Source organism: Pan paniscus, chromosome 21, assembly GCF_029289425.2.
Source record: "Pan paniscus chromosome 21, NHGRI_mPanPan1-v2.0_pri, whole genome shotgun sequence".
NCBI lineage: Eukaryota > Metazoa > Chordata > Mammalia > Primates > Hominidae > Pan > Pan paniscus.
In genome coordinates, this window is record NC_073270.2 from 24,641,049 (window position 1) to 24,658,699 (window position 17,651).

The 17,651-nt window shown below is 46.4% G+C and overlaps 1 pseudogene; it reads right to left on the minus strand.

The window, feature by feature from the left end:
* Nucleotides 1-13,545: 13,545 nt before the first annotated feature.
* LOC100975858 (cystatin-SA-like) lies at nucleotides 13,546-16,844 on the minus strand (annotated as a pseudogene).
* Nucleotides 16,845-17,651: the final 807 nt, after the last annotated feature.

Consider the following 17,651-nt stretch of genomic DNA (forward strand, 5'->3'; position numbering starts at 1 on the left):
TAGGAAAACCCCTTTTCTCTGTGCCATGACATGGCACACACTTCCAGGAAGCCTGTGGCTTTCATGCTGGCCATGGCTGTCTAAACTTTTGCTAACAAGGGTGATTTTTTCAGTCTCCTGAGTTCCACCTGGGGTATCTGGGAAGTGCTGGCTCCCTGGATGGGATCCTCCATATGAGGAAAGCTCCTCTCCAAAAGCCCGTGTTTATTCTCCATAAAAACGGGCTGGTCAAAGGGTATGGCCTGGTAGAGCCTTTTTTGGCCTATATTTTGTTATGTATTGATTGTTGAGGTCTTCCTAATAGAGAATTCACTTCTACTCCCACCCAGTGTGGTTCACATGGTATCAGAATCATAGCCAAATAATTGTGAAGGTGTGCAATGTGCAGGATGGGGTTTTATGATGAAAACTCAAGATGAAATAGAAGAAGGGGGCTGGGAAACAACAGTGACCCCCCTGCACTGCAAAGGGAGGTGCAGGTAGGATGAGGTGGGGAACGTGGCCATCTCTTGTGAGGTGCAACATCTAGGGAAATTGGAGGGAATTTCCTCCTCAGCCTCTGTCCCTGCATCCTCTCCAGTGCCCCAGTCCCTTCAGTCTCACACTCTGTCTCCGCTCTAAGGAACAGTACAGAGTGTGGATGCTGGTGGAACGTGTTCTTAGTAACCAGCCAGCCTGCAGCTTCCTCACGCAATGGCTTGGACATTCCCCTGACACATGTATGCTAGGCTGAGAAGTTAGGAGGTGTTTCCATGACTTCCCAACTAGCTGACAACACAGGGCTGTGCATGTCGATGATCCTTACATAGAACTTTGCTGTATTTTGGATTTTTATTTTTTGCACCTTTTATTTTGTAGTGATTTCTATTTTTTCTTTCTTTTTTTTTTTTGAAACAGAGTCTTGCTCTGTCACCCAGGCTGGAGTGCAGTGGCACAATCTCGGCTCACTGGAAGCTCCGCCTCCTGGGTTCACGCCATTCTCCTGCCTCCTGAGTAGCTGGGATTATAGGCGCCCGCCACCACGCCCGGCTAATTTTTTGTATTTTTTTAGTAGAGACGGGGTTTCACCGTGTTAACCAAGATGGTCTCGATCTCCTGACCTTGTGATCTGCCCACCTTGGCCTCCCAAAGTGCTGGGATTACAGGCGTGAGCCACCACGCCCGTCCTAGTGATTTCAAACTTACAAAAAGTGGGAAGAGTAATATAAAGAACTCTTGTATACACTCAAATTCTCCCACTCATAACATTGTATCTTGTGCTTTTTCCTTCTCTTTCTATGTGTGTACAAGCTATTATAGGTTTTTACAAGTCATTTGAGTGCAAATTGCTGTATCTTTTGTCCTCAGATACTTTCATGTGTGTGTCCTAAGGACAAGGGCATTCTCTAACACAACCTCAGTTCAATGAGCAAAATCATGATGCTTGTGTGGATACATCCTTTTGTCTAGTCTGTTGTTCAGACAGTTTATCAATGGTGTTTATTTGCCAAGCTTCCTTAGTCTCCTTTAATCTGCAAAAGTCCTTCATTCTCTCTTGTCTTTGTTATCCTGTCATTTTTGACAATAACTGGCTATTTTGTAGAATGTTTTCTGTTGGGGTCGTCAATGGATTTGATTCAGGTTATGCATTTTTTAGATGAAAATTATAGAAGTGATATGGTGTCCCTCAGTACCTCATTCCAGGAGGCCAGGATACCATCGTCCAATTGCTGATAGATGTTAACATTAATCTCTAGATTTAGATAGCATCTTCCAGCTTTCTCCACTCTAAAGTTACTTTATTTGTTGTATAATTAGTAAGTATTTCAAGGAGCAATACTTAGAAAATAGGTTTATGTTCTACTTATTATTGAAATTTTACTTTCTACCATTAGCATATAATGATAATTCTTCCATGAATCAATTGTTATTATGATGATTGTGACTATTATTTTCTAACTTCATCATTTCTTCTGTATTTATTAATGGCATTCATTCCACTATAAGGAAAACTTGCTTTTCTCGTCTGTCTGTTTATCTACATACCTACCTACCTAGCTTCTGTCTCTCGACAGATCTAACTCATGGTTTCTTATTTTATTCAAGAAGTTATAATCTGTTACCACTATTATTCCAATGTGTAGATTATCTCACAGTTGGCTACCGAGAGCTCCTTTAAGCAGCTTCCTCTGTTCTCTTGACATGTTTCCATTATTATTGGAGCCTATCCTTACCTTCTCATGTATTAATAACAAGAAGTTCTACATCTATTTTATACTTTCCTTCATCCAACTCTAGAAGTACTGGCTGAAATCTTTGGTGAGTTCAGAAGGCAATCCCGAGTGGTGCCTGTGCACATTCATTGCTACAGGGAGGCCATGGTGCCTCTTTTGGTAGTTATTCATCTGGGGCAATTTTGCTTCCCAGGGCACACTGGTAATGTCTAGGACATTTTTGGTCGTTGCTACTTGGGAGGATGTGCTACTGGCATTTAGTGGACAGAGGTCAGGGATTCTGATAAACATTGTGCATTTTTCCCCCCAGTGGTAGATTAGAAGCTTTCGGTGTGCCTCAAGCACTTGGAAATAGCAAAATAGTACCTAGTGATCAGCTCTGTGAGTTTTAACTCAAGAAGGAGAGTGGGAATCCACTGGAATCCTGAAGGACACCTCAGATTCTGGGGAGAAGAATGTAGGCAAATAGCCCCTATGATAATGTGCTCCTGATAAAAGTGAGTGATGTCCCAGAATGTAAGGGGTAGAGAGTCTCCCTCTGTGATGTACCCTTCCACTGGGGATTCCATGGACCCAGGTCAAGGGAGAGCACTTTATTTCTCCCAAGCCCTAGAGCTAACTTGGGGAGATGCTTGGACACTCTGAGAGGGAAAGACACTGGAAAAAGCTGCTGCCATTTTCTTAGACCTAGGACAAAGGGCAGTATGCTGGTTTTAATCTGGGCTCATAAGTCAGTCATTCTTAGGTGACCCAGCAGCTTGCCTACAAACTCATTTTAGTCTTGGGCCATATGGGAGTGCTTGTGCTAGAATGGGGTAGGGGTCTCCGTATTAGAACTGAGCAATGACTGTGAAAAATGTCCTAATAATAGGTGTTGGAATTGTGTTCACCCTTGTTGCCAGTCTGAAGCCAGAGGAGGGCTACTGCAGTCATGGGTTCTCCTATGTCATGAGACTTGCAGCCAAGGTCATCTTGGTACCTGGAACTGGTCTCTGTGTATCAGTGCTGGATGCACCAGACTTCTTCCCTGAGATCATGGAGCAGCTGGATCTTCTCTGCCCTACACTAGGGCTGATTTCTAGGCATTCAGAACACCTGCTCACTCGGATGAGCAGCCTAAGCAACCCCACCCTTCCTATGTATAGACAGTGGTGTAGCAGGGCCCTCTGTACTCCATACCCAGGTAGATCTCCAGGCATTCAGAGCAACTCTGTGCCTAAATCAGCAGCCTTTTCTGCCTTACCCTTTCTGTGCAGAGACAGTGGTGAAGCAGGGCCCTCTCTGCTCCATGCCCAGGCAGACCTCCGGACATGTAGAGCACCTGCTCACCTGGAACAACATCCTGAGCTGCCCCAATATTCCTGTGCAGAGATTTTGGTGTAGCAGCACCTGCTGCACTCCATGCTCAGGCAGATATCCAGGCATCTGGAGCACTGACTCCCCTGGATTAGGAATTGAGGCATTCTACCCCTTGCAGAGAATTTGAGTCTAAGGAGGTTTCTCACATCCAGGCCTAGGCACATGTCTGGGTGCTCAGTTGATGCCCACTGGACTCCCACTCAATGCTGGTGCTTGTAGCTGCTATCGGAGCACCTGTAGTTATGCCTGCCCATCTTGGTCACCTCATCCAGGCATAAGCAGGGAGCCCAAACCATGGTGCACTTCAGGATCAGCCCAATGCCAGAGGCAACAGAAAGCTTCTCCCAGTAAACAAGAATCAAGAATATACCCATCTGCATTAGCCACAGCCAACTCTTACAGACAAGCACCGTCTATTGGCCTGTAGACAAACCGCGTGGCCCAATATAAAACATGCTGACAAAAGTGCACAGGGTTACAGAAGCAAAGCCAAAAACCCTATAGTCACACACCCTAGAGAGGGGTAGAAATGGAAAGAAAAACAATGATATAGAGAAAGATAGAAAAAAAATTCTGTCTGCAGGAAAATAATTTCAAAAATTAGAAGTGCCAATGTGTCCAGATGAGAAAAAAGCAGCACAAGAATCCTGGCACCATGAAACATCTGAATGTTGTGAGACCATCAAGGATCTCACTATCTCCCCAGCAATGGTTCCTAACCAAAATGAAAACTCAAAAATGACAGATAAAGAATTCAAAGCATACATTGCTCGGAAGCTCAATGAGATCCAAGACAATATTCAAAATCAACAAAAACAAATTTCTTAAGCAATCCAGGAGATGAAGAAAGAGATACACATTTTAAAAAGAAATCAATCAGAGCTTGTGGAATTGATAAACTCCACTTAAGGAATTTCAAAATACAATTGAAAGCTTTATTATTAGACTAGACCAAACAAAAAAACCACTTCAGAGCTTAAAGATTGGTACTTTGAACTAACCCAGTCAGACAAAAAAAATGAACAGTCTTTGAGAAATATGAAATTATATAAAATGACGAAACCTCTGAATTGTTAGCATTCCTGAGAGACAAGGAGAAAACATAAACAATGTGGGAAACATATTGGAGGTAATCCAAGAAAATTTCCCTAATCTTGCTAGTGTCATAGACATCTAGACACAAAAAATGAAGAGAACACCTGCGAGATATTGTCAGGACTCTGAGCCTAAGCTAAGCCATCATATCCTCTGTGACCTGCAGGTACACATCCAGATGGCCATTTTCTGCCTTAACTGATGACATTCCACCACAAAAGAAGTGAAAATGGCCTGTTCCTGCCTTAACTGATGACATTGTCTTGTGAAATTCCTTCTCTCCTGGCTCATCCTGGCTCAAAAGCTCCCTTACTGAGCACCTTGTGACCCCCCTCTCCTGCCCACCAGAGAACAACCCCCCTTTGACTGTAATTTTCCTTTACCTACCCTAATCTTATAAAACAGCCCCACCCCTATCTCTCTTTGCTGACTCTCTTTTCAAACTCAGCCTGTCTGTCTGCATCCAGGTGATTAAAAGCTTTATTGCTCACACAAAGCCTATTTAGTGGTGTCTTCACACAGACGCACATGAAAGATACTATACAAAATGAACATCAATGCGTATAGTCACCAGGCTTTTCAAGGTCAATTAAATAAAAAATCTAAAAGCATCTAGAGAAAAATGTCAGATAATGTACAAAGGAAACCCCATCAGGTTAACTGCAAAGTTCTCAGTGGCAACTGTACAAGTCAGAAGTGATGGGAGCCTATTTTCAGCATTTTTAAAGACAAGAAAATTCAACCAAGAATTTCATATTCTGTCAAACTAAGCGTTAGAAGCAAAGAGAAATAAAATGTTTTTCAGGCAAACAATCACTAAGGAAATTTGTTACCACTAGACCAGGCTTACATGAGATTCTTAAGGAAGTACTACACATGGAAACAAAAGATCCCTGCTACCATAAAAACAAACTTAAGTACATAGTCCACAGACCTTGTAAAGCAACCATGCAATAGAAACTACAAAGCAATCAGCTAATAACTTCATGAGAGGATCAAAATTTCACTTATCTCTTAAATGACCATACATAGTCATAGTTATAATTCTTCCCATTGTACAGATGAGTTAACTGAGTCTCCTCAAGATGACATCCCTCACTCTCTCAGTAGGGGCTCCATCCACCAGTTTCCCCTTTACCAGTGAGACTTCATTCTCTCAGCTACTGGGAGTGTGGCCGCTGATGGCTCGCAGTTGAGTCCTTCTGTGGGCATTGATCTGAGTCAAAGGAAGCTGCTTTGTCCAAGTTCATGCCCCTCCTGGAATTGCCTATTTTAAATAATAGGTCTATATGGGGGTACAAAATGTTGACTCTTTTGCCCTGATATACTACCACTCTGAGGCCATCCCCACTGCAGAGCTCTCCATGGGCCTGGCTGTGGCTGGCATCTGCTGAGCTGCACCCCTGCCTGACTTCTCCCTCTGCCCTACCCCATGCCCCTGCCTCCCCAGCACATGCCTCAGTGAGCCTCTTGCCCATGAATCTCCATCTGGGTCTATTTCCAGGAACCCTAAGCAAGAGATGGTGGAGTCAGGACCCACACCACAAATATCCTGCCTTTTAAACTACAGTGGGTGTTAGGTCTGTGAATGTTTGGAGGATGGGGCAATTCTTGTCTAGGAGACTGGATGTCTCTCTTCTCAGGATTCGAGGGGTAGGATGTTCCAAATGTATTCAGACCTGAGACTTATTTGGAAATATGGTGTTTTATCTGGAAAGTTACCTGTTCTTGAAAATCTCTCACTCAGCAGGACTATTTTTCCCTCCTTACTCCTTAGTAAAATGAAAACCAAAGCTTCCATTTGCATTGGTCTTGGTGAAATATTTCACTTACCAAATTTCTTTGGATCTACCTGATGGGGAAGGCTAGGCAGGTAACATAAACCCTTTGTAATTTTGAGGAAATATGTAGAAGGCAATTTGGGGACAATAAGCCAGGTCATGTAATTTTCAGATACATTTTGTTCACATTGCACAATAAGCTTCATTTGCCACCCTGGCTCTGGGACTGGCACTTAGTGATGTGTCAGCTCCATCATTCCTGGAAGTATCCTGGCTGCAGAGAGGAAGAGTCCTGAGAAACACAGGCTACCTCTCCCATGATGACACTGGTCATTTACCAAAGGCCATGGGGGTGGTGTTCACAGAGTTGCTGCAGTGTCCTCAGCAGGGGCCCAGGTGGTTTCCTTCCATCTTCTCCATCATTCATTGGGCTCTTGTTGTTGGGCACACGGCTCATAGTGAAAGGCAGACACCATAGTTGGGACATTCTGTCCCACACTACAGCCTGAAAGATGAGGAGCAGGAGCAGGAGGAGGTCACAGGTGGTGAGAAGAGGGTGTGGAGAGTGAGTGAGAGAGAGAGAGAGTGTGTGTGTGTGTCTGTGTGTGTGTGAGAGAGAGAGAGAGAGAGAGAAAGAGAGAGAGAGGATTCTTTCCAAGGCCTCGATCTTTTCTATTCAGTATAGGCTTTTTTTTTTTTTTTTTTTTTTGTAATGACCTGGCTGTCTTCTTAGATGTTATTGCCTGGACTTGGGTCCTATGCCCCCTGGGGTGAGGAAGGCCAGGAAGTTTATTGGCTGATGCTTTCAGCCTTTGCACTCGGGGCAGGCAGGAGAAAGGGAGTAGGGAATGGCTGGTGAGGTTTTCAGAACAAAATTTCTTAATATAAGAGTCCACAAAGAGTTTGTAGAAACTCCATAGTACTCAAAAGGTTACAAGTGCGTTTGTGCAGGAGTGTGCCTATGCATACATACACACCATTTCTACAATACTCATCTGATTCCTAATGGGATCAGTGACTGGTACACCATTCTAATGTTGAAGTATCGACGCTGAGATGTAAATGAAATGCCATGAGTTTGCACTGAAATTAAATACAGACTCACCTCTTGAGCTTCAGACGTCCATTACTTTCAACTGAACTGGGGAGCAGGCTACCTCCTCTTTACATTCAATCAAAGTAGAATACAGGAGAATGAAAGAGGATGAAATTGAGCACACTAAAGCCAAGCCAAAGCCCACTTGCTAATCACAGTCACTGAGTCCACGGCAGTGATGAATTCTCTGGTGGTGAAGGCTTTGTAGGGAATGTGACCTAAGACACCTTCTCTTCCCCAGGAGCTCAGAGTATAGATGGCAGAGGATATATCTGAAAACATTTACTGCCATGAAAAACAAGGAAACACTTATTAAATGCTAAGTGGCTTTCATAAATCAGGGAGCATGTGAGAACAATTTTTTTTCCCCCTTAGGAAGGAGTTTCACTCTTTTTGCCCAGGCTACAGTGCAATGGCATGATCTTGGCTCACTGCAACCTCCACCTCCCAGGTTCAAGTGATTCTCCTGCCTCAGCCGCCCGAGTAGCTGGGATTACAGGTACATGCCAGATGGGGTTTCACCATGTTGGCCAGACTGGTCTTGAACTCTCAACCTCAAATCATCCACCTGCCTCGACCTCCCAAAGTTCTAGGATTATAGGCATGAGCCACTGTACCCAGCTGTGAGAACACTTATGCTGAAAATAAACTGCCGATTAACTCATAGTTGATAAGCTGTTAGGCATATGTGGGCATATCAACCACACCAATAAGTCATTCAGCCATAGTATTTGTTAGTTTTAAAAATAGAGACATAGGGAGGATCCAAGGGGAAATAACCTGTAATCTCATCACCCAAACACTCCTAGCTGACACTAAAAAAGAGGTAGAAAGAACACACACATATTTTTGTAATATTCAAATGGAAAAGAAAGATTCTAAATATAAAAAAAGCAAAAGCCAAATTATCCATTTCCCTACACACACTACCATCTCTCTTCGGTGATATCCAATGTTAATAAATACAAATGACTGCTTACCTCTCTCCTTTCCCATATTTTAGATGTGTATGTGTATATCCTTATGTGGAAATATGTGTCTAAATGTCTATATAGCCACTCATACACATGTGTGTTTACTTTGTTTTTACAACAAGCTTTATATTAACACACCATATATACCTTGCTTTCAATAAAATAATATATTCAAGATATATTAAAATTATTTCTAGTTTAATACATATATTGCTATCTAATTCTTAACCACTCTTCCATCATGTGTGTGCTCTATAATTTATTTGAGTAGTCTCTAGTGATGACATCATTTTGATCATGTTAAAGTTTGTGCTATTACCAGGACATTGCCATGGTCATCCACAGGTTTCACTGAGTGTTGGTGACACTATCAATGATGTATTAATAGATTCCCAACATCTTTTAAGTGTAGATGTATTAAGATCTATTAAGTGTATGATTGGTGTAGGGGATGGGCCTGTGATCCAGACCTGGCCTATGAGGCATCAAAAGGAGTGAGTGCATAGGAGGAGGTTACTCACATTCAGGAAGGACGGGTGGAACAGAGGCTTCTCCCTAGGATCTTTCTGCCTCTGGATGTTGGTGCTGATGATGTGATGTCTGGAGTTGTGGCAACCACCTTGCTACCAGCTTGAGGCTGAAGCATCATGAACAGAGAGGTAAGAATGAGAGAATCCCAGAGAAGCAGAGCTAGATGGTGGGAGTTCTGTTCCTAAAGCTTGTCTCACCCAGGGCCTTCTTATTATGAAAGGTAGAGCACTCCCTTTGCATTCAAGCCATTTTTAATTGGGGCCTTTCTTACATGCTGCGGAAAGCCTCTTGCCAGGTCTTCATGCACGTGCAGGTTTCTTTTGCATGAGTTTCTCCTTCCCTCACTTCTTCTCCATGTCTCCTATTTTTGTGGCTGGTGGATTTGCCTCCTTCCCATTTCCCCTTGGCCCATCCACTCTTGCAAAAATAGTAAAGTCTTCTCATAAAAATCCAGAAGATCTTCAATGATGCTAATGACGTTTAAGTACAGAGATTTTCAAAAACCCCACAAAAGGCTCCAAGTGGGCCTGAGCAACAGCTTTACTTGGCTGGATGTTTTGTACAATAAAAAATGTGTGATATTTTCACTGTAGTCAGCTAAGAACACTGGATTTTTCTACTCTGGCTTTCCTCTTCCCATTCACGGCCCTCAGGATGGTGTAGGGTGGACACAGGCATTTTGGTATCTGGCTAAGAGGAAGTTGAGTAGGGATGCATTTAACATGGGGTGAGGGGAACACAGTCCCATGGTTCTCAGTCACTCTGTGCATAGTCATGTTGCCTCAAACTGTCCTGGTGCAGGAGAGGCCCCAGACAAGGCCCTACCACCATCTTGGTTTTTACCTAAAGCATTGAGGAGTGGTAGAACCTTGATCAGAAAATGTCCCCAGCACCTCACATTGGAAGCCTGTGATTAGCAGAGGAAAGAAGGTTTGCAATGTGTGGAGCCAGAAGCCCATCTGTGGAAAATTATTCCCAGAAGAAACATGCAAAATTTTAAGTGAGTGTTTTGTTTCTTTTTGACCCTAGTCAAAAAAGGAAGTTTTATTCTATTGGAAATGTATTTAGTAATATGGCATATAACATAATTAGTGCATTATGCAGTTGTCTTTATTTTTGATGGGAATTGAATGAGATAGAATTTCTCAATTTTTGACATTTGTAGAGCACAGATCTGTGTGGTGAAACTACCCATAATAAGGACATATATGTGTGAAGCGGCACAGAACTGATGGATGGGGCTGACCTCCCACCTCTTCTTATCCTGATCAAGTCTGGGAGCTCCACATAACACAGATATAAAACTGTGACTAGCAGAAAGACAGCTCGAAGAAATACTTGCTTCAGGACAAACACCTCCTGCACATACAATGAGCTAATAAATATAGCCCATAATGACATTTTTAGATAATTCTGAAGCTCAATACAACCGTGACAGTTTAAAAATGCTGTGTTTGTGTGTATTATCAATAGAAAGATTTGTTAAGGTCTTCAAATTTAAGTCGAGAAATTTTAGAGGTATTAAAATCTTAGAGCTTGCAGATGAAAGGAAAATGAAAGAGGCTTTTCCAAATTAGACAACAATCAGACAAATGTGCACGATATGACCAAGTATGAGTTTGAATCAAGATGTGATGAGCCATCAATTTTACAAGTGATCAAACCTTTTAGTGGAAAGACTGCTTTATTCTTCTGTTATACGTGACAAAGTCCTATGATAAATGTCTTACAATGAGGCAAATAGTGATTCATTAGTTGAGTATAAAAACATCAAATGAAATTATGAGTTGTGTCAGTAGCTGATTAATAAAAATATCATGTGAGGAAGTAAAAATCATGTGGATTAAGAAGGGCAAATCTGCCCTTTCGTCTGCAGAGTGGATAGATGGACTGATGTTAACAAAGCCAGTGGCATCATGAGCAGGACAGAATGTTTCTCTCAAGCTGCAGCTTTGAAATGTCAAACAGCCTCTTGCTGGCTGATGACTGCTTTCTGACTCTGGGCAGGTGCCTGAGGCTGGGATTAGACAGAGCCCCTTCTGCCTGCCCAGCACCCAGCCCTGAAGCTGCTTCCTCCAGTCCAGCAGGCAACATCCCAAAGGATGCAGGGTGGAGCTCCCAGTACCCCCAATGCCAAGTTAAATCCCACTTAGCAAATCAAATTCATCACATTTGTTCCCCACCACCCCATCTACGTGCTCATGTCAGAGGCGTTTGAATCAGAGCAACTTCATCTGGAGTAGGGGCTGGGTACAATGAGGCTGAGACCTACTGTGCTGCATTCCCAGATGGTTAAGGCATTCTAAGTCATAGGATGAGATAGGAGGTCAACACAAGACTGCTTTCTGACTCAATGGAAGACCTCATCCTCTAGAGTCAGGGGCTGTCAGAAACTTTGCTTATCAGTAAGAAGAACATTCTACTGCCTGGAAGATCTATATCCACCTTTCCACAGAAGCACAGAGCTACAGAGAAGGGGTTTATGGACAGAACATTCCACATCTGTCTGGACTTTATGGGTTCTAAGGACACAGGACCTAGGTCCACTTTGCAGACCAGGCTTGACACTGGCTGCTTTACACAGAGGCCTGCCATGCTCTGAGAGCCTCAATATCCCTTCAAAATCCTTTCTAACATCTTCATTTTCAATCTTTTACCACTGATTTGTGACATCATTTTTGGGAGAGAAAGTCTTAGAAAAGGCATAAAATTTCCAAAATGGGAATTCAGTGATATGGAGTTTGTAATTTTTGATATTTGTAGGCAAATATCAGTCTAGTGAAACCCTGTCTTACTCTCCTACAGAGATCTAGTGGCTTCAGTACACAGTTCAGACAATTCATTTGGCTCAGAAGATATACCTGTTCACCCTCAGCATCCCTATCCACTTCTTCCCTCCTAGAGAGCAGACACACTGGGAGAAGGTGGGGGAAGCCCAGTATGCAGCCCCCACTTTACTCCCAACTTTCTCAAGGGAGAAAGAATTGTGTCTGAGAAGTGGCTTAGTTTACAGAAAATCCTCTCTTCATTGTGTGTCTTGATGGTGGTTGCTTGTGTCAAAGATCTTCCATTCAGGTAGAAAATCATGAGCAACTCCTTGCAGAGATGTCCTCACCCCAGTCACCACTCTGAGCACCTCCTACTCTGCATGCAACCCCTCTCTCCCACCAGAAGCCTGAGTGACTACACCTGCCCACCCCCAAGAGGATGAGGCTCAGACTGAAGCCCCCCAGGTCATGGCCTCCTGGGTGGTGCTTCAGTTCCCAGATCCCAAAGACCTCTGTAAAATCAAGTCCAAGTGGAGATGAAATGGATGTAGATGTTCTCCACTCTCCCTGTCCATCTGTTTCCCACTCTGGATTTCTAGGTGTGGCACATGGGTGCCAGCCTCTGGACAATTTGGGCAGATTTCCTCTTACCATTTTGCGCCCCTGCCCTCCGCCATGTTCATGGCAGCAGCCCTTGCTCAATGTGACTCTGAGCATGGAAGGTATTGGAGAGCCCTGCCTGGGGCACCGGCCATGAGGCTGCCCCCCTGTACCCTGAAATGGCAAAGAGGGTTGTGCAGGGTGGGCTGTGTGACTTAGGACTGTAGTTTCCTGTTCAGGGCAGAAATGTCCACTGTTCTTTGGAATGCTAGTGACAATGAAGTGATGTTCTTTATTAATGAGAACATCCTTCTTGAAACCTGAAGAGCATCCACTGCATTACAGTCCTGAATGTTTTAATTTCTACATACTTTATGTTAAGCTTGACATGACGACTTGCTTTAAATCCAAGTCCAAGAGAAAGTACTAGTGGGTGTGAACGTGAACAATGCTCCTAGGGTGCAACCTCCCAGCACAGGGCACTGCCTCCCAGCCTAGGGCATAACTTCCAAGCACAGGGCAAAATCTCCCAGGATAAGACACCACCTCTCAGCATAGGACACAGCCTCCCAGCATAGGGCACCATCTCTCAGCATAGGACACCACCTCTCATCGTAGCACATAGCCTCCCAGCACAGGGCACTACCTCCCAGTGTAATGCACAATCTCCCTGTCCAGCATAGGGTATGACCTCCCTGCGTAGGGCACACCCACATGGAACTGATGAAAGGAGGCACTGCTCTCACACTAGAACCTGGGCTGCTCCCTTTGGAAGAGGTCAGACTTGGAGGAGGGGGCTGGTGGACAAGGAGAGTTTCATAAAGGGTCTGCCAAAAGCCTTCCTGTTTGCACAGCCCTGGACAGCCAAGAACTCAGTGGGAGCAGATGCTACTGTTTAGTTGCAGGAGAAGGGGGCATGTGTACCATACACTGGGGCTGTAAGAAGCAAGGAGCCAGGGCAGAAACCCCTGCTGTGAAGAAAGCCTCCTGATGTCTTCTCTGCCTGTCTCCTGGTGAAGACCCTCAGAGGAGACCTCCCCCAGGGCAGGAACCACCAATTCAAGGGTGAGAGCACTACAGTGGCATGGGAGTAGGAGGTGGTTTGTGCAGCTGGCCTGGTACAAACCCCTAGACATTCTGACACGTGGATTTCACCAAGGACATTCTGTCCTCCCAAGGAACTTCATAGATCTGGAAAGAGCATAACTGTTTCCGTGAAAGGAAAGAGAGAGGGACTATCAGTGTCGGCTGCAGTTAAAGTGAGAGACGCCCAGGCATGAGGCATCTGACGGAGGCAAGGATGGATGGAGGTGAGACACTGTGCCCCCACCTGCTCCTGCTGAGACCCAAGGAACTGAACCAAATTGTGCAGTGATTACTCCATTCCCCCTCTCAGGTGGGGATGGAAGGCTCCAGGTCACCAGGTGGCATTGCCCCCATTTCCAGCCTGCAGGGTTCCTGCCCCAGCACAGCCCTGGGAGGAGCAGCCTGTGCAAGGTCTCGGGAGCCCTAAGGGTGCAGGACAGGGGGAGGCAGCACACTGCCCCCAGCTCCTTCCACCTCCTGTGCCTAGGCCAGCACTATGAGGGGCCAGAGGGAAGAAGCCAGGGCAGGGCAGCTCCCCTTGAAAGAGCTGGGGCGTAGGGAGCAGGCGAGAAGGGGAGTGCGGGTCCTCCCTGATTGGAGACCTCACAAGAACAAGCAGGTCTTTGGAGAGGCTGTTGTTGGGTGAGCGGGGCAGGTCCAGGGCTTTGCAGCTAACAGGCCTCTAGGTCCCTCTAATCTGCTCAGCATGGCGGTGGCTGTGGGCAGGTGCCTGAAGCTGGGATTAGACAGAGCCCCATCTCCCTGCCCCACACCCAACCCTGCAGCTGCTTCCTATGGTTCAGCAGGCAACAACCCTAAGCACATGAGGTGGAGCTCCCAGTACCCCCATTCCCAAGCTAAAGCCCTCTTAGCAAATCAAATTCCTCACTCCTCTCCACACCACCCCACCTACATGTACACACATATTCATCTACATGAACTCACCCCAACCCTCACCCACATGGATCTATGCACAAACGTCCATACTTCTCCCACACAACCACATGCACACTCCCATGCACCTCCCCCACACACTTGCACATGTGTGTGTACACATGCCCCTTTCCATGAGCAAAACAACACCTGCACACCTACTCACATGTACATGCACAGACATATAACTTCATATGCACACACATTCATGTCTCTCCCAACACACATCTGCCCATGTGTGCATAAACACACATGCATGTCGCCATATAAATGTACCCATGCCTGCATGCCCTGCTCTAGGCATACCGATGCGCTTACACACATACCCTTCAAAACATATGAACGAGCACACACACACACACACCCCTCTGCAATGCACAACTGTCCCCGACCCACATCATGCACATACCTCCTGAAGTTTTGGCTGGTCATGGAACGGACAGTTTTCCAAGTTGGGCTGGGACCTGGCACATTTGATTTGCCCCATCTCCACATCAAAGATTTAGTTCATCGCAGCCACGACCTACTCACGGGAAAGAGCAGGATGCACGGACAGTGCTCTCCACCAGTTTCATGCACACACAGGCACATCACTGTGACTGAGTCAAGGGAGTTGCCTGGGGCTTCATTCCTGCCTTCATGAGCTGCCCACACTCCCACCTGCAAGGCACACAGTCACCTCCTGCCGGCTGGCAGGGGTGATATGCCCCAGGCCTCCCTGGTAACTTGTTTTCTCTGTGCCAGTGCAAAGGATTAACTGAAATCTGCTGGCCCAAGGGGCAGGGACCCTGTATTTCTTCTAGGAAGGCTGTCGTCTGATGATGAAATTTCAGCTAACTTCCAGTTTCTAGCATTCAGCCCATTGAGCATCTTATTTCCTCCATTTAACTCAGACTTATTTATTCCCTCTTTTATCAGTAGGAGATGAGAAGCTTCACACAAATGGATGTTTTAGGCCAACAAGAGACTTCCTCTCTAGTGTCTCCATTCTGAGTGGATGTTTTAGTGCCGGCCTAAAACATCCATAAGAGACTTCCTCTCTAATGCCTCCATTCTGAGTGGGTTTTTGGCTCCAGTATTTCTAGGGTCATACACCTACTTGTGTTAAACTTGCTACTGCAGAAGAGAATTGAATGCTTTCCCTGCACAGGGCATCATGGAGGCGCAACTTGTCAGAACTGGGGAGAAGCACAGGAGAAGGAGCCCTGGGAACCAGGCTGTGGAACCAAGAGGTAGTTGTGTGTTCTCTAGGGCATCAGTCTCCCCATCTGTAAATTAGGATCCTGGGCCCAACAATTCACATCATCCACTGCTTCACTCTGAGTTACTGTCACACTTCAGAGACACTTGCAGGCCAGGAGGAACTGTGACACCAGCGAATGCACCTCATGTGCGGGCAGAGAGCACCAGCTGATGGCTGCAGGAGGAGAAACAGGGCTGGTCTGGACTCCTTTGAATTTCCAAGAGAAGGTGGAGGAGCTCTAAAGTCTATGTCACTGTTTGCTGCTCTGCCACGGGATGCACGTCAAGCTGGGCCTGGTAGCCCTGCTGAATCTCCCTCCTGACCCAACTCCCTCCTCTACTCTGCTGGGTGACTGCTGTCCTCACTGGCTGAGTCTAACTCTGTGTCAGCTGGCAGAGGGAGGGTCATCAGGCGTGTTCCACCCCAGCAGGAACTCAGCAGTCCTGGGCTGCAGGAGGTGGTCAGCCAGTCTGAGGGTGAAGGCTGGTAGCCCTAAGGGGCTGTACCCAGGGCGTGACTTGGGGAGGGAAGCAGGGCTCTGCAGAACAAGGAGCCAGGCTCCTTTGTGGCCCCTGCAGAGAGGAGTCAGAGAGGAGGATGAGCCTCATGGCCTGGCTCTCATCCTGAGCAGCACCAAGCCCACCCAGAGTCCGCACAGTCTCCATCCACACCTGCTGGACCCTGGGAAATGCTAACATCATGGCACAGACCCAGTGACTGCTGCAGGTTAAAGGTGGCCAAGTGGACACGACAAGGCTGAACTCAAGCACTCATGGCCCAGGAGCATCCTTGGGCTTGAAGGCCGTCAGCGGACTGTCAGGGAAAGCTGAATGAGTCTGAGCCTTAGATCATGAATGTGTCAGTGCTGATTTGCTGGGAATGCTCTCGGAGGGGCAAAGCAGAGGCTATGGCATCCCTAGGTGTGGTGGCAGCACCCACCTGCTCTCTGGCTCGCAGCACCCACAGCGGGCGTCTGTAGTACTGATCTCTGGTGGCTTTGTTGTACTTGCTAATGGTGAAGTGAAGGGCACGCTGTACCCACTCATCATTGAGGTGTGTGTCATAGATGTCACCCCGATTGTCCTTCCTCCTCCTCGGGGCTCCAGGACAGGGCCACTGCCAGGGCGGCCAGCAGGAGCAGCAGGGTGCACAGGGGCCGGGCCATGGGCTCCTCAGAGGCAGAGCACAGAGCTGGAGCTGCAGGAGATGAGGGTGAGAGCCTAAGGTAGGGAGCCCAGACCAGCAGGCAGCTGTGCATTTATCGTGCTTCGGCAGCCCCAGCCCACCCCACTCCATGCCCGCCCTTGGCTCCTCCTCCTCTTTCTGCCCATCCCCCTCTTTCTCCATCTCTCATTTCACTACTCCCCCTACCTGCCCCCCCTGGCCCCCCATAACCTCCCTCCCTGCCTAAGTTCCCCTGCCCCTCCATCCACCAGTCTGCTCCTCCATCTCCCCCTCCTCCTCACTACTCTCCTCACTCCCACCACTTTTCCAGCCCTGCCCCTCCTCCCCATTGCTCTCAAGCTGGCTCACCGTTGTCCCCAGAGAGGGCACACTGCTCGTTGGGCTGTGAAAGCAACATGACCTCCTGTTTCCTCAGAAAAGGGAAAAGTGCAGGGCCCTCCTGGGATCTTCAGTTTTCAGAGGCATCAGTGAGAGCTTGGTCACAGTCTGGGAATCCATGAAACAGAGAGATGATTTCAGGAGCTCCTGGAAGGCTTATTCCACATCCTGCTCTGGGGAATTTCTTTGCCAGACATAAGAGAATTAATGTTTTGCGAAAGGTCATTAGGTTATTTTTCCATAAGTCCTCATTATTCAATACACAAAATCTTCATCAGCTCCTCCGGGTACCACGTGGTCTAGGACCTAGAGAGGGAGCACGGATGACCGAGCCATGGAAAGAGATGTGACACAAACCCATGAGCACTTTTCAGTTTTATAATAGACACGTTAAAAAAGGAAAAAGAAA